The sequence below is a fragment of the Triticum urartu genome, chromosome 1A (assembly GCF_056163025.1).
Source record: "Triticum urartu cultivar PI428250 chromosome 1A, HENAU_Tu73, whole genome shotgun sequence".
In the NCBI taxonomy this organism is placed as follows: Eukaryota; Viridiplantae; Streptophyta; class Magnoliopsida; order Poales; family Poaceae; genus Triticum; species Triticum urartu.
Genome location: NC_141873.1, coordinates 473,758,171 through 473,780,422, shown reverse-complemented (window position 1 = coordinate 473,780,422; position 22,252 = coordinate 473,758,171). Strand labels below are relative to the sequence as shown.

At 39.8% G+C, this 22,252-nt stretch overlaps 1 pseudogene across 1 annotated transcript; it reads right to left on the bottom strand.

Moving 5' to 3' along the window:
* Window positions 1-1,098: 1,098 nt before the first annotated feature.
* On the bottom strand, window positions 1,099-4,157 carry LOC125520066 (uncharacterized; annotated as a pseudogene). Its single transcript, XR_015604623.1, has 11 exons — window positions 3,996-4,157; window positions 3,709-3,803; window positions 3,558-3,615; window positions 3,249-3,443; window positions 2,764-2,843; window positions 2,589-2,671; window positions 2,352-2,403; window positions 2,174-2,242; window positions 1,784-1,870; window positions 1,488-1,552; window positions 1,099-1,397 (listed from the first exon to the last, which is right to left on the bottom strand). The product of XR_015604623.1 is annotated as an uncharacterized LOC125520066 (transcript).
* Window positions 4,158-22,252: the final 18,095 nt, after the last annotated feature.

Below are 22,252 nucleotides of genomic sequence, written 5' to 3'. Positions count from 1 at the left end.
TTATACACAGAGAAGATTCATAGTCATTGTCCATATCCCTTTGATGGATGCTAGGCTCTTTTTTTGATCGGTGCTGATCTTCGGAGGATCCGCTTGGATCCGGTTTTCGTTTGTGTGTATACAGGTTGGATTATTTTGATTTATACTTAACTTCATCGATGATGGTTGTTGTTCTGGTGTGCTGGTCCTGTGGGGTTTTAGCACGACGACTTCCCGACTATCTACTATAATAGGCATTCTTTGGTTTGGAGGAATTTTGTAGGAATTGCATAGGATAGGATTTTTATAGAAAAATTCCTTTAGAGCCATTTGGTTTGTAGGAATAGAATCCTATTTTTATGGAGGAATTCTTCCTATTCTTCATATTTCATAGGAAAATAAACATTAGCCTAGGCTCAATGGAAAAAAAATTATGATGCAAATCAAAGAACATCTTCTTTCCTATTTCTACTCATAGTATTTGAGATGCATGTCATCTTATTTCCTATGACTTTCCTATTCTTATGATTTTCCTACCTATGAACCCAAAGGAGGCCTAAGTTTGGCCCGGCTCGAGTGAGCAGTGAGGGAGGGGTAATTATGGAGCGTGCATTCGGCTCGCTCCAGTGCTTATAGTCGTCGTTAGGTGGTCTACGGACATGAGTGTAATTTTTTGTTATTTATGTGTTCTTTATACTGCCATGCTATAATGAAAAGATCCGAAGTTTTCTGGCAAAAAGAAACTCCTTTTTAAATACTCACACACTCCAAAATATAATGTGTATTACTTTTTTAAGTCAAACTTGTATGTTTGATCAAGTTTTTTTTAAGTATTAATACCTACCATATCAAATTTGTATTATTAGATCCATCATGAAAAGTTTTTTCATATTTTGTTTATTTAGTATTGCGAACACTGATAATTTTTTCTATAATCTTTGGTTAAACATACATATGTTTGACTTGCATGAAAATTCATTATTCTGGTGGGAACAAAGAGGGTACAATATAAGGCTTCATTATGGTGTGTAGTTGTAGGTCCTGCACCTATTTTATTAACTATGACCCTATTTATTTTATTGGACTTATATGCTACAAAAAGTATTCTGATCACCCTCCTAGTACAAAATAATCTTTCTCTTGAAGCAATAAGGGTTCTGCATTTACATGAATTGCACATGATTTTGTACCCTGCACATGCTCTTCTGCCGTATCTGATCATGGCCATACCCGAAATCATGGAGCTGGCTTTGTACGTTGAGATTGAGACCCCCTAACAGATGTGAGCTTCTTCCAGTTGCTTGTTTTCTTGGCTATCCAAATTAGAACCACTTGTTGAGCTATCCTCACTTGGAAGTTGTTGATAGTGAGCTGCCGCTTCTGTACCCTTAGCTGTTCCATCGACCGGAGAACTCTCACTTCATACATTACAAGATATTAGGTGTGTTAGATTTCTGCAATGGCTGACATGTCTACACATGGGTCTTGAAAGTCTCGAAAGAACTTACTTCAGTGAGTAGACGATTAATCCAATGGCCACAACTGAGAATGCTACGTAGTACAGCCAGTTGATCTGTTGCCACTAAAGCATGTCAGCATATATATATGCTACTCCTTTCATTCACAAATATAAGATGTTTTGAATATTTTTAATATAGACTACATACAGACTGAAATGAGTGAACAAATACATTAAAATGTGCCTATATACATCTGATTCAGAAAGAAATTAGAACATTTTATAATAGCGAACGGAAGGAGTATATATTATGATTTAGTGCAAGGATCATTCAGAAATGGTCACCTGTTGTTGATAGAACAATAGTCGAATGGCTACTGCCCACATGTCAGATGTCAAGAGTGAGAGATTAAACAGCGTTGATCCACTCATCTGCAAGAGCTATCACAATCAATGGGCTAAATTACTATTGCACTGTAATAAGAAATGAAACAGCCTTCTTGCTGATAGTTCCTAATGAAGTACTCCCTCCGTTAAAAAATAAGTGTCGTAGCTTTAGTTTAAATTTGAACTAAAACCATGACAGTTATTTTGGAACGGAGAGAGTAATATCAACCAAGTGGCTTATTTTTGTAGTTTATTCAGATACTTCATAACTCCTTATTCGGATCAATTTTTATTTGATTCATACTTGTGTAGCTTAATTTCTGCCTAACATGTTGGAGGGAACTTAACCTTAAGGACAAATGGACTAATGGAGGAGAACGTAAATATTGCAATGGCATATCCAGCGAATGAACTAATCTGAAAATGAAAAGGTCGAAATATTCAAAGCAGAAGTTAGTATCCTGTCAGATAATTCAAAAAAGTCTATTGCAGATAAAAGAGTTAAACTAAAACTATAGTGTGCTACCATTGTTGGAGACCAGGCAATTGCTTCTAGGCTCTTTCTTTCGAATATAAATCTGATGTTTTGTCAGATCAAGAGCTAACATGAGTATTTTGCTCCAGAAAAGTGTATATCAAGTCATTTTTGTTCCAGATGGAAATATAATGATAGCATAAAGCAAAGCTATGGATGGCGACATTGACGGATCATGTTAGTTTTCTCTACTGATCTGTAACTAATAGTGAACTGTGGAAAGGATACATCTGGATTGTACTGATAAACAACTGAAATAGTCCAAGCATAGCAACAAGTTCCACTCGGTCGTTCTTCTTGACACAGTATTCCTGCATATTAAAGGAAGGAAATTGCTATACTTACTAGAATTTTGAGAAAACATTGCTCATTAGTAGAGGAATATGTATAGTTCGTCACTAACCTCCCCGACATTGCTAAATGCAAAGCAAACTGTCCCGGCAATAACAAGGGCATCCCCTAGAAGTGGCATTTGACCTGGATCTGCAGAAAATAAAGTTTTTCTGTAAGCTGATAACAATTTTCTCCGCTGTAGAAATTGATGAAACCATTTCAGCATGTTGGGTTCATGAATTAGTTTTTGATTTGAACACATCCATACTTAAATTAGTGACAATTAATATGAATCGGAGGTAGTACATGTTTTGTTCTAAAGGAAAAACAATAGGGGAGAGACATACTGTCAACTCTGTCAAGAACTTCATGCTGTGACTATTATCCTAGGTTTGTTGTTGAGATTTTTTTATTTTTTTGAAAATGGCATTCTGCATTGCTGTTGTAATTCTTGAGTGCTCCTTCCGTTCCATAATTCTTGTCGTGGTTTTAGTTCAAATTTGAACTGAAACCACGACAAGAATTACGGAACGAAGGGAGTAGTTGCTTACTTACCTTGTTCATCTGGAGATTTTGCATCTGAAAGGAGCACAAGACCTAGGCCTGCCACGCAGGTCCCTGCCCCTAGAAACTGCCAGAAAGAATATCTGGTGCCTAGTGCGTACCATGTGAGTATGATGACCCATACAACAGTCCAGCAGTCCAACAATGTTACGCTGGTGATGGATGAGTACTGGTATGCCTTGACAACTGAAATACAAGTTTTAGGACTATAACATTTTTATCTGCTCATCGTCAGGAGCAAATACTCCCGAGTAGCTTCTTTTTTCCCATCTCACTGAATTGTGTACTTTGTCTACTCACCCAGATAGACCCCCTAAGTATCGACGAAGGCCAGCGCTAAGTACCAATACCAAGGTATCTGCAAGACAAGAGTGCCCTCAAGAGTGAGGTGTGTGAAAGCACGAAATAACGCTAAGCTCCATGACCGATTTTCATGCAGCTGTGTGCTCACCCGCGGCTTCTGTCGTCGACGCAAGAGGATTGGTACATAAACTAAGGTCAACAGGAGGTATGCGAAGAATGATTGTGTGAGTGGTGCATCAACTCCTGCATAAATACATAGAAGTGAAACAAACCATATCTTATCTCCTGGGTTATCAAATGATCATTCCTCTTGTACTAACTGCCAATGCATGCAGAGGATGGGTGATTCTTAGTAACTGAGAAGGAAGATTAGTAAGAGCTGTATGAAATGGTAATTCTGAATCTATGGGTTAGGCAGATGAGAAGGGTGGGTACCAAGATTGGCAAGGAAGGATGAGGCGAAGCTGGCGGCCGCCATGGAAAAGGCCAAGAGCTGGCCGAGGAAGAGCACGAGCAGCAGACCCCTCGCATCCTTCTTCTTGATCTCCGTGGTGACCATGGTGCACGCAAGCCTCATATGAGGATGCACAGGAGAGTTTATATATATACGCTTGTTGAGGGGAAAAGCCGGACCAGAAGAGTGGAAGGTAGACTGGCAGCTGAGCCTCGTGCTATCTAAGGTTAGCTGAGAGAGAGAGGGGGAGTCCCTTTCAAGAAAAACAAAGCCGAGAGCAACGTGTGACCATCTCATTGAGGGTATCTCCAAGATTACGAAATCAGGACAGTGTTTCTTTTTTTGGCGGATGAGGACACGGTGTTTCTGATTTCGAGCTCACATGCACCCCAGTGAACTGTAAAATCCAAAAACAACGGTAAATAAATTCAAAACATTATGACTTTTGTGATAAACATTAATGAATCTTCCACCTGCGTGCAAAAAATCATGATGGAATGACATTTGTGGTCATTTTGTAGCATTGATTTTTTTCTGGACCTTCGGGAATGTGATTCCATCACAAAAATTTGGAATGCAGGTGAACAATTTATCAATATTTGTTGCCAAAAAATCAGATTCTTCTTAATTTTGTTTACAGTTTTTTTTTGATTTTATTGTTCATTTGGGTGCATCTCTGGATCAAAACTGTACGCAAAGAGAGCTCCTATAGCGTGCATAATAATGTGTTGGGGATTGATTGACTGTGTGAAGGAAATATGCCCTAGAGGCAATAATAAAGTTGTTATTTATATTTTCTTATATCATGATAAATGTTTATTATTCATGCTAGAATTGTGTTAACCAGAAACTTAGCACATGTGTGAATACATAGACAAACAGAGTGTCACTAGTTTGCCTCTACTTGACTAGGTCGTTGAATGAATGATGGTTATGTTTCCTAACCATAGACATGAGTTGTCATTTGATTAAGGGTTTTTATCATTTCCGCCACTAGTTGTGTCCCACTACTCAGTTTTGCCATTAGAAGTTACAACTACTCAAAAATGCCATCGATTCGTGAGATGCTTGCTCAAAAATGCCATTAGATATCTCAAAAATGCCATCATTCCGTTAGATGTTTGCTCAAAAATGCCATTAGACACTGCTATTTTCATGTCAAACCCGTCGACCATGTTATATGACAAAAATAAGCCTAGACCCACATGTCAGTTCTCTCTATCTCACAATGATAAGTGTGGCCCCACTTGTCAGGAGTAACCAAGCGAATAATTTTACAGGAAAATAAGAATGTTGTTGGGAACAAGTGGACCCCACACTTTATTGTAGTGAGATAGAGGAAGAGCTAGCATGTTGGTTTATAGGTATTTATGTCATTATAACATGGCAAAAGAGATTTGAGATCACAATAATGGTGTCCGGTGGCATTTTTGAGCATGTGTCTAACAAAGCGATGGCATTTTTGAGCAGTTGAAATTCCTAGTGGCAAAACTGAGTAGTGAGACACAACCGGTGGCATAAATGATAAAAACCCTTTGATTAAAGGGATCACATCATTAGAGAATGATGTGATTGACTTGACCCATCCGTTAGCTTAGCACGATGATCATTTAGTTTGTTGCTATTGCTTTCTCCATAACTATACATGTTCCTATGACTATGAGATCATGCAACTCCCGAATACCGGAGGAACACTTTGTGTGCTACCAAACGTCACAACATAACTGGGTGATTATAAATATGCTCTACAGGTGTCTCAGATGGTGTTTGTTGAGTTGGCATGGATCAAGATTAGGATTTGTCTCTCCGACTCTTAGAGAGGTATCTGTGGGCCCTCTCGGTAATGTACATCACTATAATCCTTGCAAGCAATGTAGCTAATGAGTTAGTTACGGGATGTAGCATTACAGAACGAGTAAAGAGACTTGCCGGTAACGAGATTGAACTAGGTATTGAGATACCGACGATCGAATCTCGGGCAAGTAACATACCGATGACAAAGGGAACAACATATATCGTTATGTGGTTTGACCGATACAGATCTTCGTAGAATATGTAGGAACCAATATGAGCATCCAGGTTCCGCTATTGGTTATTGACCATAGACATGTCTCGGTCATGTCTACATAGTTCTCGAACCCGTAGGGTCCGCACGCTTAACGTTCGGTGACGATCGGTATTATGAGTTTATGTGTTTTGATGTACCGAAGGTAGTTCGGAGTCCAGGATTCGATCACGGACATGATGAGGAGTCTCGAAATGGTCGAGATGTAAAGATCGATATATTGGAAGCTTATATTTGGACATCAGAATGGTTCTGGGTGAAATCGGGAGTATACTGGAGCACCGGGAGGTTACCGGAACCCCCCGGGAGGTATATGGGCCTTATTGAGCCTTAGTGGAAGAGAGGGAAAAGAAGCAAATGAGGGGGCGCACCCCCCCCCAAGCCCAATCCGAATTGGGAAGGGGGCCGGCCCCCCTTTTCCTTCCTTCTTCCTCCTCCTTCCTTCTCTCCTAGAACCAACAAAGGGAAGGGGGGAATCCTACTCCCGGTGGGAGTAGGACTCCCTTGGGGCGCGCCTAGAGAGGCCGGCCCCCTCTCCCTCCTCCACTCCTTTATATACGGGGGAGGGGGCACCCCATAGACACAAGTTGACCATTGATCTTTAGCCGTGTGTGGTGCCCCCCTCCACCATAATCCACCTCGGTAATATCGTACCGGTGCTTAGGCGAAGCCCTATTCCGGTAGCAATATCATCACCGTCATCACGCTGTCGTGCTAACGAAGCTATCCCTCGAAGCTCTACTGGATCGTGAGTTCGCGGGATGTCACCGAGCCGAACGTGTGCAGATCACGGAGGTGTCGTATCTTTGGTACTAGATCAGTCGATCGTGAAGACGTACGACTACATCAACCGCGTTGTCATAATTCTTCCGCTTACGGTCTACAAGGGTATGTAGACGATACTCTCCCCTCTTGTTGTTGTGCATCACCATAATCTTGCGTGTGCGTAAGAATTTTTTTGAAATTACTGCGTTCCCCAATAGTGGTATCAGAGCCAGGTTTATGCGTAGATGTTATATGCACGAGTAGAACACAAATGAGTTGTGGGGGTGGGTATATACATATTGCTTGCCTTCACTAGTTGATTCTTAATTCAGCGGCATTGGTGGATGAAGCGGCCCAGACCGACATTACGCGTACGCTTACTCGAGACTGGTTCTACCGATGTGCTTCGCACACAGCTGGCTAGTGGGTGTCTGTTTCTCCAGCTTTAGTTTAATCGGATTCAATGAACAGGGTTCTTTCTGAAGATCAAAAAGCAATCACTATACCGCGTGGTTTTTGATGCGTAGGTAAGAATGATTCTTGCTCAGCCCGTAGAAGCCACGTGAAACTTGCAACAACAAAGTAGAGGACGTCTAACTTGTTTTTGCAGGGCATGTTGTGATGTGTGATACGTCTCCAACGTATCTATAATTTTTGATTGCTCCATGCTATATTTTCTACTGTTTTGGACATTATTGGGCTTTATTATCCATTTTTATATTATTTTTGGGACTAACCTATTAACCGGAGGCCCAACCCAGAATTGCTATTTTTTGCCTATTTTAGGGTTTCGAAGAAAAGGAATATCAAACGAAGTCCAAACGGAATGAAACCTTCAGGAACGTGATTTTCTCAACAAACAAGACCCGGGAGACTTGGACCCTACGTCAAGACACAAAAGAGGAGGCCACGAGGTAGGGGCGTGCCTACCCCCCCCCCCCAGGCGCGCCCTCCATCCTCGTGGGCCCCCTGTTGCTCCACCGACGTACTCCTTCCTCCTATATATATACCTACGTACCCCCAAACGATCAGATACAGAACCAAAACCCTAATTCCACCGCCGCAACTTTCTGTATCCACGAGATCCCATCTTGGGGCCTGTTCCGGAGCTTCGCCGGAGGGGGCATCGATCATGGAGGGCTTCTACATCATCACCATAGCCCCTTCGGTGAAGTGTGAGTAGTTTACCTCAGACCTATGGGTCCATAGTTATTAGCTAGATGGCTTCTTCTCTCTTTTTGGATCTCAATACAATGTTCTCCCCCTCTCTTGTGGAGAACTATTCGATGTAATCTTGTTTTTGCGGTGTGTTTGTTGAGACCGATGAATTGTGGGTTTATGATCAAGTCTATCTATGAATAGTATTTGAATCTTCTCTGAATTATTTTATGTATGATTGGTTATCTTTGCAAGTCTCTTCGAATTATCAGTTTGGTTTGGCCTACTAGATTGATCTTTCTTGCAATGGGAGAAGTGCTTAGCTTTGGGTTCAATCTTGTGGTGTCCTTTCCTAGTGATAGTAGGGGCAGCAAGGCACGCATTGTATTATTGCCATCGAGGATAACAAGATGGGGTTTTCATCATATTGCATGAGTTTATCCCTCTACATCATGTCATCTTGCTTAAGGCGTTACTCTATTTTCATTAACTTAATACTCTAGATGCATGCCGGATAGCGGTCGATGAGTGGAGTAATAGTAGTAGATGCAGGCAGGAGTCGGTCTACTTGTCTCGGACGTGATGTCTATATACATGATCATACCTAGATATTCTCATAACTATGCTCAATTCTGTCAATTGCTCAACAGTAATTCGTTCACCCATCGTAGAATACTTATGCTCTTGAGAGAAGCCACTAGTGAAACCTATGGCCCCCGGGTCTATCTTCATCATATTAATCTTCCAATACTTAGTTATTTCCTTTGCTTTCTACTTTGCTTTTATTTTACCTTGCATCTTTATCATAAAAATACCAAAAATATTATCTTATCATATCTATCAGATCTCACTCTCATAAGTGGCCGTGTAGGGATTGACAACCCCTTATCGCGTTGATTGCGAGGATTTATTTGTTTTGTGCAGGTACAAGGGACTGGCGCATAGCCTCCTACTGGATTGATACCTTGGTTCTCAAAAACTGAGGGAAATACTTATGCTACTTTGTTGCATCATCCCTTCCTCTTCGGGGAAAACCAAAGCAGTGCTCAAGAGGTAGCAAGAAGGATTTCTGGTGCCGTTGCCGGGGAGTCTACGCAAAAGTCAACATACCAAGTACCCATCACAATCCCTATCTCCCGCATTACATTATTTGCCATTTGCCTCTCATTTTCCTCTCCCCCACTTCACCCTTGCCGTTCTATTCGCCCTCTCTCTCTCTCTATCCCCCCCTCTCTTTCTCGTTTGCCTCTTTTTTCCAGCTTGCTTTTTGTTTGCTTGTGTGTTAGTTTGCTTGCTTGTCATGATGGCTCAAGATAATACTAAACTGTGTGACTTTACCAATACCAACAACAATGATTTTATTAGCACTTCGATTGCTCCTCTTACCGATGCTGAATCTTGTGAAATTAATACTGCTTTGCGGAATCTTGTCATGAAAGATCCGTTTTCCGGCCTTCCTAGTGAAGATGCCGCTACCCATCTGAATAGCTTCGTTGATTTGTGTGATATGCAAAAGAAGAAATATGTGGATAATGATATTGTTAAATTGAAGCTATTTTCTTTTTCGCTTAGAGATCGTGCTAATGCTTGGTTTTCGTCTTTGCCTAAAAATAGTATTGATTCATGGAATAAGTGCAAAGATGCTTTTATCTCTAAGTATTTTCCTCCCGCTAAGATCATCTCCCTTAGAAACGATATTATGAATTTTAAGCAACTTGATCATGAACATGTTGCACAAGCTTGGGAGAGGATGAAATTAATGATACGTAATTGCCCTACTCATGGTTTGAATATGTGGATGATTATACAAAAATTTTATGCCGGATTGAATTTTGCTTCTAGAAATCTTTTAGATTCGGCCGCGGGAGGCACTTTTATGGTAATCACTTTAGGAGAAGCTACTAAACTCCTAGATAATATTATGGTTAATTATTCTCAATGGCATACTGAAAGATCTACTAATAAAAAGGTGCATGCGATAGAAGAAATTAATGTTTTGAGTGGAAAGATGGATGAACTTATGAAATTATTTGCTAGTAAGAGTGTTTCTTCCGATCCTAATGATATGCCCTTGTCTACTTTGATTGAGAATAATAATGAATCTATGGATGTGAATTTTATTGGTAGGAACAATCTTGGTAATAACGCGTATAGAGGAAATTTCAATCCTAGGCCTTATCCTAGTAATCCCTCTAATAATTATGGTAATTCCTACAACAATTCTTATGGAAATTATAATAAGATGCCCTCTGATTTTGAATCTAATATTAAAGAATTTATTACCTCGCAAAAGAATTTCGATGCTTTGATTGAAGGAAAATTGCTTAAGATTGATGAGTTGGCTAGGAACGTTGATAGAATTTCTCTTTATGTTGATTCTTTGAAACTTTAATCTATTCCACCTAAGCATGATATCAATGAGTCTCTCAAAGCCATGAGAATTTCCATCGATGAGTGCAAAGAAAGAACCGCTAGGATGCGTGCTAAGAAAGATGCCTTTATAAGAGTGTGTTCTTCTAATTCCTATGAAAATAAAGATGAAGATCTAAAAGTTATTGATGTGTCCCCTATTAAATCTTTGTTTTGCAATATGAATCTTAATAATTATGGGACTGAATATGATCCACCCTTACCTAGAAGACGTTCCAAGAATTCCGAGTTTTTAGATCTTGACGCTAAAATTGATGAAAGTGGGATTGAAGAAATTAAAACCCTAGATGTTGCTAAACCCACTATTTTGGATTTCAAGGAATTTAATTATGAAAATTGCTCTTTGATTGATTGTATTTCCTTGTTGCAATCCGTGCTCAATTCTCCTCATGCTTATAGTCAAAATAAAGCGTTCACTAAACATATCGTTGATGCTTTAATGCAATCTTATGAAGAAAAACTTGAATTAGAAGTTTCTATTCATAGAAAACTTTATGATGAGTGGTAACCAACTATTAAAATTAAAATTAAAGATCATGAATGCTATGCTTTATGTGATTTGTGTGCTAGTATTTCCACAATTCCAAAGACTTTGTGCAATTTATTAGGTTTCCGTGATTTTGATGATTGCTCTCTAAACTTGCACCTTGCGGACTTCACTATTAAGAAACCTGTGGGAATAATTAATGATGTTATTATTGTTGCAAATAGGAATTATGTGCCCGTAGATTTTATTGTTCTTGACATAGATTGAAATCCTTCATGTCCTATTATTCTTGGTAGACCTTTCCTTAGAACGATTGGTGCAATTATTGATATGAAGGAAGGAAATATTAGATTCCAATTTCCATTAAGGAAAGGCATGGAACACTTTCCTAGAAATAAGATTAAATTACCTTATGAATCTATTATGAGAGCCACTTATGGATTGCCTACCAAAGATGGCAATACCTAGATCTATCCTCGCTTTTTATGCCTAGCTAGGGGCGTTAAACGATAGCGCTTGTTGGGAGGCAACCCAATTTTATTTTTATTCCTTGATTTTTGCTCCTGTTTAGTAATAAATAATTTATATAGCCTCTGTTTTGGTTGTGCTTTTTTTGTTTAATTAGTGTTTGTGCCAAGTAGAACCGTTGGGAAGACTTGGGGAAAGTCTTGTTAATCTTGCTGTAAAAAATAGAAACTTTAGCGCTCACGAGAACTGCTGCCATTTTTATTTGGAAAGTGATATTTAGTTAATTATTTTTGAAGATGATTAATAGATAAATTTCTCACGTCCAGAGAATTATTTTAGAATTTTGGGGGTTCCAGATCTTGCGCTAGCTACAGATTACTACAGACTGTTCTGTTTTTGACAGATTCTGTTTTTCGTGTGTTGTTTGCTTATTTTGATGAATCTATGGCTAGTAAAATAGTTTATAAACCATAGATAAGTTGGAATACAGTAGGTTTAAAACCCATATAAATAAAGAATGAGTTCATTAAAGTACCTTGAAGTGGTCTTTTATTTTCTTTCGCTAACGGAGCTCACGAGATTTTCTACTTTAAGTTTTGTGTTGTGAAGTTTTCAAGTTTTGGGTAAAGATTTGATGGATTATGGAACAAGGAGTGGCAAGAGACTAATCTTGGGGATTCCCATGGCACCCCCAAGATAATCTAAGGACACCCAAAAGCCAAAGCTTGGGGATGCCCCGGAAGGCATCCCCTCTTTTCATCTACTTCTATCGGTAACTTTACTTGGAGCTATATTTTTATTCACCACATGATATGTGTTTTGCTTGGAGCGTCTTGTATGATTTGAGTCTTTATTTTTTTAGTTTACCACAATCATCCTTGCTGTACACACCTTTTGAGAGAGCCATACATGATTTGGAATTTGTTAGAATACTCTATGTGCTTCGCTTATATCATTTGAGTTATATAGTTTTGCTCTAGTACTTCACTTATATCTTTTTAGAGCATGGTGGTGGATTTGTTTTATAGAAACTATTTACCTCTCATGCTTCAATTAGATTATTTTGAGAGTCTTAAATAGCATGGTAATTTACTTAAATATCCCAATATGCTTGGTATTCAAGAATAATAAAAGAACTTCCTTATGAGTGTGTTGAATGCTATGAGAAGATTGATGCTTGATAATTGTTTTGAGATATGAAGATGGTGATATTAAAGTTATGCTAGTTGAGTAGTTGTGAATTTGATAAATACTTGTGTTAAAGTTTGTGATTCCCGTAGCATGCACGTATGGTGAACCGTTATGTGATGAAGTCGGAGCATGATTTATTTTTGATTGTCTTCCTTATGAGTGGCGGTCGGGGACGAGCGATGGTATTTTCCTACCAATCTATCCCCCTAGGAGCATGCGCGTAATGCTTTGCTTTGATAACTTGTAGATTTTTGCAATAAGTATATGAGTTCTTTATGACTAATGTTGAGTCCATGGACTATGCGCACTTTTCTCACCCTTCCACCTTTGCTAGCCTCTCTAATACCGCACACCTTTCACCGGTATCATACACCCACCATATACCTTCCTCAAAACAGCCACCATACCTACCTATTATGGCATTTCCATAGCCATTCCGAGATATATTGCCATGCAACTTTCCACCGTTCCGTTAATTATGACACACTCCATCATTGTCATATTGCTTAGCATGATCATGTAGTTGACATCGTATTTGTGGCAAAGCCACCATTCATAATTCTTTCATACATGCCACTCTTGATTCATTGCATATCCCGGTACACCGCCGGAGGCATTCATATAGAGTCATATTTTGTTCTAAGTATCGAGTTGTAATTGTTGACTTGTAAGAAAAATAAAAGTGTGATGATCATCATTATTAGAGCCTTGTCCCAGTGAGGAAAGGATGATGGAGACTATGATTCCCCCACAAGTCGGGATGAGACTCCAGACGAAAAAAAGAAAGAAAGAAAAGAGGCCATAAAAAAAGGAGAAAAGGCCCAAATAAAAAAATGAGAGAAAAAGAGAGAAGGGACAATGTTACTATCCTTTTACCACACTTGTGCTTCAAAGTAGCACCATGATATTCATGATAGAGAGTCTCCTATGTTATCACTTTCATATACTAGTGGGAATTTTTCATTATAGAACTTGGCTTGTATATTCCAATGATGGGCTTCCTCAAAATGCGCTAGATCTTCATGAGCAAGCAAGTTGGATGCACACCCACTTAGTTTCTTTTGTTGAGCTTTCATATACTTATAGCTCTAGTGCATCCGTTGCATGGCAATCCCTACTCACTCACATTGATATATATTTATGGGCATCTCCATAGCCCGTTGATATGCCTAGTTGATGTGAGACTATCTTCTCCCTTTTTGTCTTCCCCACAACCACCATTCTATTCCACTTATAGTGCTATATCCATGGCTCACGCTCATGTATTGCGTGAAGATTGAAAAATTTTGAGAACACCAAAAGTATGAAACAATTGCTTGGCTTGTCATCGGGGTTGTGGATGATTTCAATATTTTGTGTGGTGAAATAGAGCATAGCCAGACTATATGATTTTGTAGGGATAACTTTCTTTGGCCATGTTATTTTGAGAAGACATGATTGCTTTGCTAGTATGCTTGAAGTATTATCATTTTTAGGGTTTTTATCAGTTATGCCACCGGTTGTGTCCCACTACTCAGTTTTGCCACTAGAAATTTCAACTGCTCAAAAATGCCATCGCTTCATTAGACACATGCTCAAAAATGCCACTAAACACCCTTATTTTTATGTCAATATGAACTTTTATCTTGAATCTTTCGGATCTAAATATTCATACCACAATTAAGAAGAATTACATTAAAATTATGCCAAGTAGCACTCCGCATCAAAAATTCTATTTTTCTCATTTACCTACTCGAGGACGAGCAGGAATTAATCTTGGGGATGCTTGATACGTCTCCAACGTATCTATAATTTTTGATTGCTCCATGCTATACTATCTACTGTTTTGGACATTATTGGGCTTTATTATCCACTTTTATATGATTTTTGAGACTAACCTATTAACCAGAGGCCCAACCCAGAATTGTTGTTTTTTGCCTATTTTAGGGTTTCGAGGAAAAGGAATATCAAACGGAGTCCAAACGGAATGAAACCTTCGGGAACATGATTTTCTCAACAAACAAGACCCGGGAGACTTCGACCCTACATCAAGACACAAAACAGGAGACCACGAGGTAGGGGCGCACCTACCCCCCCCCAGGCGTGCCCTCCACCCTCGTGGGCCCCCTGTTGCTCCACCGACGTACTCCTTCCTCCTATATATACCTATGTACCCCCAAAACGATCAGATACGGAGCCAAAACCCTAATTCCACCACGACAACTTTCTGTATCCACGAGATCCCATCTTGGGGCCTGTTCCGGAGCTCCGCCGGAGGGGGCATCGATCACGAAGGGCTTCTACATACCCCTTCGATGAAGTATGAGTAGTTTACCTCAGACCTACGGGTCCATAGTTATTAGCTAGATGGCTTCTTCTCTCTTTTTGGATCTCAATACAATGTTCTCCCCCTCTCTTGTGGAGAACTATTCGATGTAATCTTGTTTTTGCGGTGTGTTTGTTGAGACCGATGAATTGTGGGCTTATGATCAAGTCTATCTATGAATAATATTTGAATCTTCTCTGAATTCTTTTATGTATGATTGGTTATCTTTGCAAGTCTATTCGAATTATCAGTTTGGTTTGGCCTACTAGATTGATCATTCTTGCAATGGGAGAAGTGCTTAGCTTTGGGTTCAATCTTGCGGTGTCCTTTCCTAGTGATAGTAGGGGCAGCAAGGCACGTATTGTATTGTTGCCATCGAGGATAACAAGATGGGGTTTTCATCATATTGCATGAGTTTATCCCTCTACATCATGTCATCTTGCTTAAGGTGTTACTCTGTTTTCATTAACTTAATACTCTAGATGCATGCTGGAGAGCAGTCGATGAGTGGAGTAATAGTAGTAGATGCAGGCAGGAGTCGGACTACTTGTCTCGGACGTGATGCCTATATACATGATCATACCTAGATATTCTCATAACTATGCTCAATTCTGTCAATTGCTCAACAGTAATTCGTTCACCCACCGTAGAATACTTATGCTCTTGAGAGAAGCCACTAGTGAAACCTATGGCCCTCGGGTCTATCTTCATCATATTAATCTTCCAATACTTAGTTATTTCCTTTGCTTTTATTTTACCTTGCATCTTTATCATAAAAATACCAAAAATATTATCTTATCATATCTATCAGATCTCACTCTCGTAAGTGGCCGTGTAGGGATTGACAACCCCTTATCGCGTTGGTTGCGAGGATTTATTTGTTTTGTGCGGGTACGAGGGACTGGCGCGTAGCCTCCTACTGGATTGATACCTTGGTTCTCAAAAACTGAGGGAAATACTTACGCTACTTTGCTGCATCATCCCTTCCTCTTCGGGGAAAACCAAAGCAGTGCTCAAGAGGTAGCAATGTGATATGGTCAAGACATGATGCTAAATTTTATTGCATGAGATGATCATGTTTTGTAACACAGTTATCGGCAACTGGAGGAGCCATATGGTTGTCGCTATTGTATGAAATGCAATCGCCATGTAATTGCTTTACTTTATCACTAAGCGGTAGTGATAGTCGTAGAAGCAATAGTTGGCGAGACGACAACGATGCTTCGATGGAGATCAAGGTGTCAAGCCGGTGACGATGGTGATCATGACGGTGCTTTGGAGATGGAGATCAAAGGCACAAGATGATGATGGCCATATCATATCACTTATATTGATTGCATGTGATGTTTATCCTTTATGCATCTTATTTTGCTTAGTTCGGCGGTAGCATTATAAGATGATCTCTCACTAAATTTCAATGTATAAGTGTTCTCCCTGAGTATGCACCATGGCTACAGTTCGTCGTGCCGAGAAACCATGTGATGATCGGGTGTGATAAGCTCTACGTTCACATACAATGGGTGCAAGCCAGTTTTGCACACGCGGAATACTCGGGTTAAACTTGACGAGCCTAGCATATGCAGATATGGTCTCGGAACCCTGAGACTGAAAGGTCGAGCGTGAATCATATAGTAGATATGATCAACATAGTGATGTTCACCATTGAAAACTACTCCATCTCACGTGATGATCGGACATGGTTTAGTTGATACGGATCACGTGATCACTTAGATGATTAGAGAGATGTCTATCTAAGTGGGAGTTCTTAAGTAATTTGATTAATTGAACTTTAATTTATCATGAACTTAGTACCTGATAGTATTTTGCATGTCTATGTTGTTGTAGATAGATGGCCCATGCTGTTGTTCCGTTGAATTTTAATGCATTCCTAGAGAAAGTTAAGCTGAAAGATGATGGTAGCAACTACACGGACTGGGTCCGTAACTTGAGGAGTATCCTCATTGCTGCACAGAAGAATTACGTCCTGGAAGCACCGCTAGGCGACAAACCCGCTGCAGGAGCAACGCCAGATGTTATGAACACCTGGCAGAGCAAAGCTGATGACTACTTGATACTTCAGTGTGTCATGCTTTACGGCTTAGAACCGGGACTTCAACGATGTTTTGAACGTCATGGAGCATATGAGATGTTCCAGGAGTTGAAGTTAATATTTCAAGCAAATGCCCGGATTGAGAGATATGAAGTCTCCAATAAGTTTTATAGCTGCAAGATGGAGGAGAATAGTTCTGTCAGTGAACATATACTCAGAATGTCTGGGTACCACAACCACTTGACTCAACTGGGAGTTAATCTTCCTGATGATAGTTGAAGGAAATATGCCCTAGAGGCAATAATAAAGTTGTTATTTATATTTCCTTATATCATGATAAATGTTTGTTATTCATGCTAGAATTGTATTAACCGGAAACTTAGTACATGTGTGAATACATAAACAAACAGAGTGTCACTAGTTTGCCTCTACTTGACTAGCTCGTTGAATCAATGATGGTTATGTTTCCTAACCATAGACATGAGTTGTCATTTGATTAAATGGATCACATCATTAGAGAATGATGTGATTGACTTAACCCATCCGTTAGCTTAGCACGATGATCGTTTAGTTTGTTGCTATTGCTTTCTCCATAACTATACATGTTCCTATGACTATGCGATCATGCAACTCCCGAATACCGGAGGAACACTTTGTGTACTAACAAACGTCACAACGTAACTAGGTGATTATAAAGGTGCTCTACAGGTGTCTCCTGTGGTGTTTGTTGAGTTGGCATGGATCAAGATTAGGATTTGTCACTCCGATTGTCGGAGAGGTATCTCTGGGCCCTCTCGGTAATGTACATCACTATAAGCCTTGCAAGCAATGTAGCTAATGAGTTAGTTACGGGATGTAGCATTATGGAACGAGTAAAGAGATTTGCCGGTAACGAGATTGAACTAGGTATTGAGATACCGATGATCGAATCTCGGGCAAGTAACACACCAATGACAAAGGGAACAACGTATATCGTTATGCGGTTTGACCGATAAAGAACTTCATAGAATATGTAGGAACCAATATGAGCATCCCGGTTCCGCTATTGGTTATTGACCAGAGACATGTCTCGGTCATGTCTTCATAGTTTTCGAACCCGTAGGGTGCGCACGCTTAACGTTCGGTGACGATCGGTATTACGAGTTTATGTGTTTTGATGTACCGAAGGTAGTTCGGAGTCCCGGATTTGATCATGGACATGACAGGGAGTCTCGAAATGGTAGAGACGTGAAGATCGATATATTGGAAGCCTATGTTTGGACATCGGAATGGTTCCGGGTGAAATCGGGAGTATACTGGAGCACCGGGAGGTTATCGGAACCCCCCGGGAGGTATATGGTCCTTATTGGGCCTTAGTGGAAGAGAGGGGAAAGAAGCAAAGGAGGCCCCCCCCCAAGCCCAATCTGAATTGGGAAGCGGGTCGGCCCCCCTTTTCCTTCCTTCTTCCTCCTCCTTCCTTCTCTCCTAGAACCAACAAAGGGAAGGGGGGAATCCTACTCCCGTGGGAGTAGGACTCCCTTGGGGCGCGCCTAGAGAGGCTGGCCCCCTCCCCCTCCTCCACTCCTTTATATACGGGGGAGGGGGCACCCCATAGACACAAGTTGATCATTGATCTTTACCCATGTGTGATACATCTCCAACGTATCTATAATTTTTGATTGCTCCATGCTATATTATCTACTGTTTTGGACATTATTGGGCTTTATTATCCACTTTTATATTATTTTTGGGACTAACCTATTAACCAGAGGCCTCGCCCAGAATTGTTGTTTTTTGCCTGTTTTAGGGTTTCGAAGAAAAGGAATATCAAACAAAGTCCAAACGAAATGAAACCTTCGGGAACATGATTTTCTCAACGAATAAGACCTGGGAGACGTGGACCCTACATCAAGAAAAGTAACAGGAGGCCACAAGGTAGGGGGGCGCGCCCACCCCCACCAGGCGTGCCCTCCACCCTCGTGGGCCCCCTGTTGCTCCACCGACGTACTCCTTCCTCCTATATATACCTATGTACCCCCAAAATGATCAGATACGGAGCCAAAACCCTAATTCCACCATGACAACTTTCTGTATCCACGAGATCCCATCTTGGGGCCTGTTCCGGAGCTCCGCCGGAGGGGGCATCGATCACGGAGGGCTTCTACATCAACACCATAGCCCCTTCGATGAAGTGTGAGTAGTTTACCTCAGACCTACGGGTCCATAGTTAGTAGCTAGATGGCTTCTACTCTCTTTTTGGATCTCAATACAATGTTCTCCCCCTCTCTTGTGGAGATCTATTCGATGTAATCTTCTTTTTGTGGTGTGTTTGTTAAGACCGATGAATTGTGGGTTTATGATCAAGTCTACCTATGAATAATATTTGAATCTTCTCTAAATTCTTTTATGTATGATTGGTTATCTTTGCAAGTCTCTTCGAATTATGAGTTTGGTTTGGCCTACAAGATTGATCTTTCTTGCAATGGTAGAAGTGCTTAGCTTTGGGTTCAATCTTGCGGTGTCCTTCCCCGGTGACAGTAAAGGCAGCAAGGCACGTATTGTATTGTTGCCATCGAGGATAACAAGATGGGATTTTCTTCATATTGCATGAGTCTATCCCTCTACATCATGTCATATTGCTTAAGGCATTACTCTATTTTTAACTTAATACTCTAGATGCATGCTGGATAGCGGTCGATGAGTGGAGTAATAGTAGTAGATGCAGGCAGGAGTCAGTCTACTTGTCTCGGACGTGATGCCTATATACATGATCATACCTAGATATTCTCATAACTATGCTCAATTCTGTGAATTGCTCAACAGTAATTTGTTCGCCCACCATAGAATACTTATGCTCTTGAGAGAAGCCACTAGTGAAACCTATGGCCCCCGGGTCTATCTGTATCATATTAATCTTCCACTACTTAGTTATTTTCCTTTGCTATTTACTTTGCCTTTATTTTACTTTGCATCTTTATCATAAAAATACCAAAAATATTATCTTATCATATCTATCAGATCTCACTCTCGTAAGTGGCCCTATAGGGATTGACAACCCCTATTTGCGTTGGTTGGGAGGATTTATTTGTTTTGTGCAGGTGCGAGGGACTTGCGCGTAGCCTCCTACTGGATTGATACCTTGGTTCTCAAAAACTGAGGGAAATACTTACGCTACTTTGCTGCATCATCCCATCCTCTTCGGGGAAAACCAACGCAGTGCTCAAGAGGTAGCAAGAAGGATTTCTGGCGCCGTTGCCGGGGAGGTCTACGCAAAAGTCAACATACCAAGTACCCATCACATACCCTTATCTCCCGCATTACATTATTTGCCATTTGCCTCTCGTTTTCCTCTCCCCCACTTCACCCTTGCTGTTTTATTTGCCCTCTCTCTCTGTCCTCCCTCTCTTTCTCTATTTGCCTCTTTTTGCCCGCTTGCTTTTTGTTTGCTTGTGTGTTAGTTTGTTTGCTTGTCACGATGGCTCAAGATAATACTAAATTATGTGACTTCACCAATACCAACAACAATGATTTTATTAGCACTCTGATTGCTCCTCTTACCGATGCTGAATCTTGTGAAATTAATGCTACTTTGCTGAATCTTGTCATGAAAGATCCGTTTTCCGGCCTTCCTAGTGAAGATGCCGCTACCCATCTAAATAGCTTCGTTGATTTGTGTGACATGCAAAAGAAGAAAGATGTGGATAATGATATTGTTAAATTGAAGCTATTTCCTTTTTCGCTTAGAGATCGTGCTAAAGCTTGGTTTTCGTCTTTGCCTAAAAATTGTATTGATTCATGGAACAAGTGCAAAGATGCTTTTAGCTCTAAGTATTTTCCTCCCGCTAAGATCATCTCTCTTAGAAACAATATTATGAACTTTAAACAACTTGATCATGAACATGTTGCACAAGCTTGGGAGAGAATGAAACTAATGATACGTAATTGCCCTACTCATGGTTTAAATTTATGGATGATTGTTCAGAATTTTTATGTCGGATTGAATTTTGCTTCTAGAAATCTTTTAGATTCGGCCGCGGGAGGCACTTTTATGGAAATCACTTTAGGAGAATCTACTAAACTCCTAGATAATATTATGGTTAATTATTCTCAATGGCATACTGAAAGATCTACTAATAAAAAGGTGCATGCAATAGAAGAAATTAATGTTTTGAGTGGAAAGATGGATGAACTTATGAAATTATTTGCTAATAAGAGTGTTTCTTCTGATCCTAATGATATGCCCTTGTCTACTTTGATTGAGAATAATAATTAACCTATGAATGTGAATTTTGTTGGTAGGAACAATTTTGGTAATAACGCGTATAGAGGAAATTTCAACCCTAGGCCTTATCCTAGTAATTCCTCTAATAATTATGGTAATTCCTACAAAAAATCTTATGGAAATTATAATAAGATGCCCTCTGATTTTGAATCTAATATTAAATAATTTATTACTTTGCAAAATAATTTCAATGCTATGATTGAAGAAAAATTGCTTAAGATTGCTGATTTGGCTAGGAACGTTGATAGAATTGCTCTTGATGTTGATTCTTTGAAACTTAGATCTATTCCACCTAAGCATGATATCAATGAGTCTCTCAAATCCATGAGAATTTCCATTGATGAGTGCAAAGAAACAACCGGTAGGATGCGTGCTAAGAAAGATGCCTTTATAAGAGCGTGTTCTTCTAGTTGCTATGAAAATAAAGATGAAGATCTAAAAGTTATTGATGTGTCCCCTATTAAATCTTTGTTTTGCAATATGAATCTTGATAATGATGGGACTGAATATGATCCACCTTTACCTAGAAGGCGTTCCAAGAATTCAGAATTTGTTGATCTTGATGCTAAAATTGATAAAAGTGGGATTGAAGAAATTAAAACCCTAGATGTGCTAAACCCACTATTATGGATTTCAAGGAATTTAACTATGAAAATTTCTCTTTGATTGATTGTATTTCCTTGTTGCAATCCATGCTAAATTCTCCTCACGCTTATAGTCAAAATAAAGCATTTACTAAACATATCGTTGATGCCTTGATGCAATCTTATGAAGAAAAACTTGAATTGGAAGTTTCTATCCCTAGAAAACTTTATGATGAGTGGGAACCAACTATTAAAATTAAAATGTAAGTTCATGAATGCTATGCTTTAAGTGATTTGGGTGCTAGTGTTTCCACGATTCCAAAGACTTTGTGTGATTTGTTAGGTTTCCGTGATTTTGATGATTGCTCTCTAAACTTGCACCTTGCGGATTCCACTATTAAGAAAACTATGGGAAGAATTAATGATGTTCTTATTGTTGCAAATAGGAATTATGTGCCCGTAGATTTTATTGTT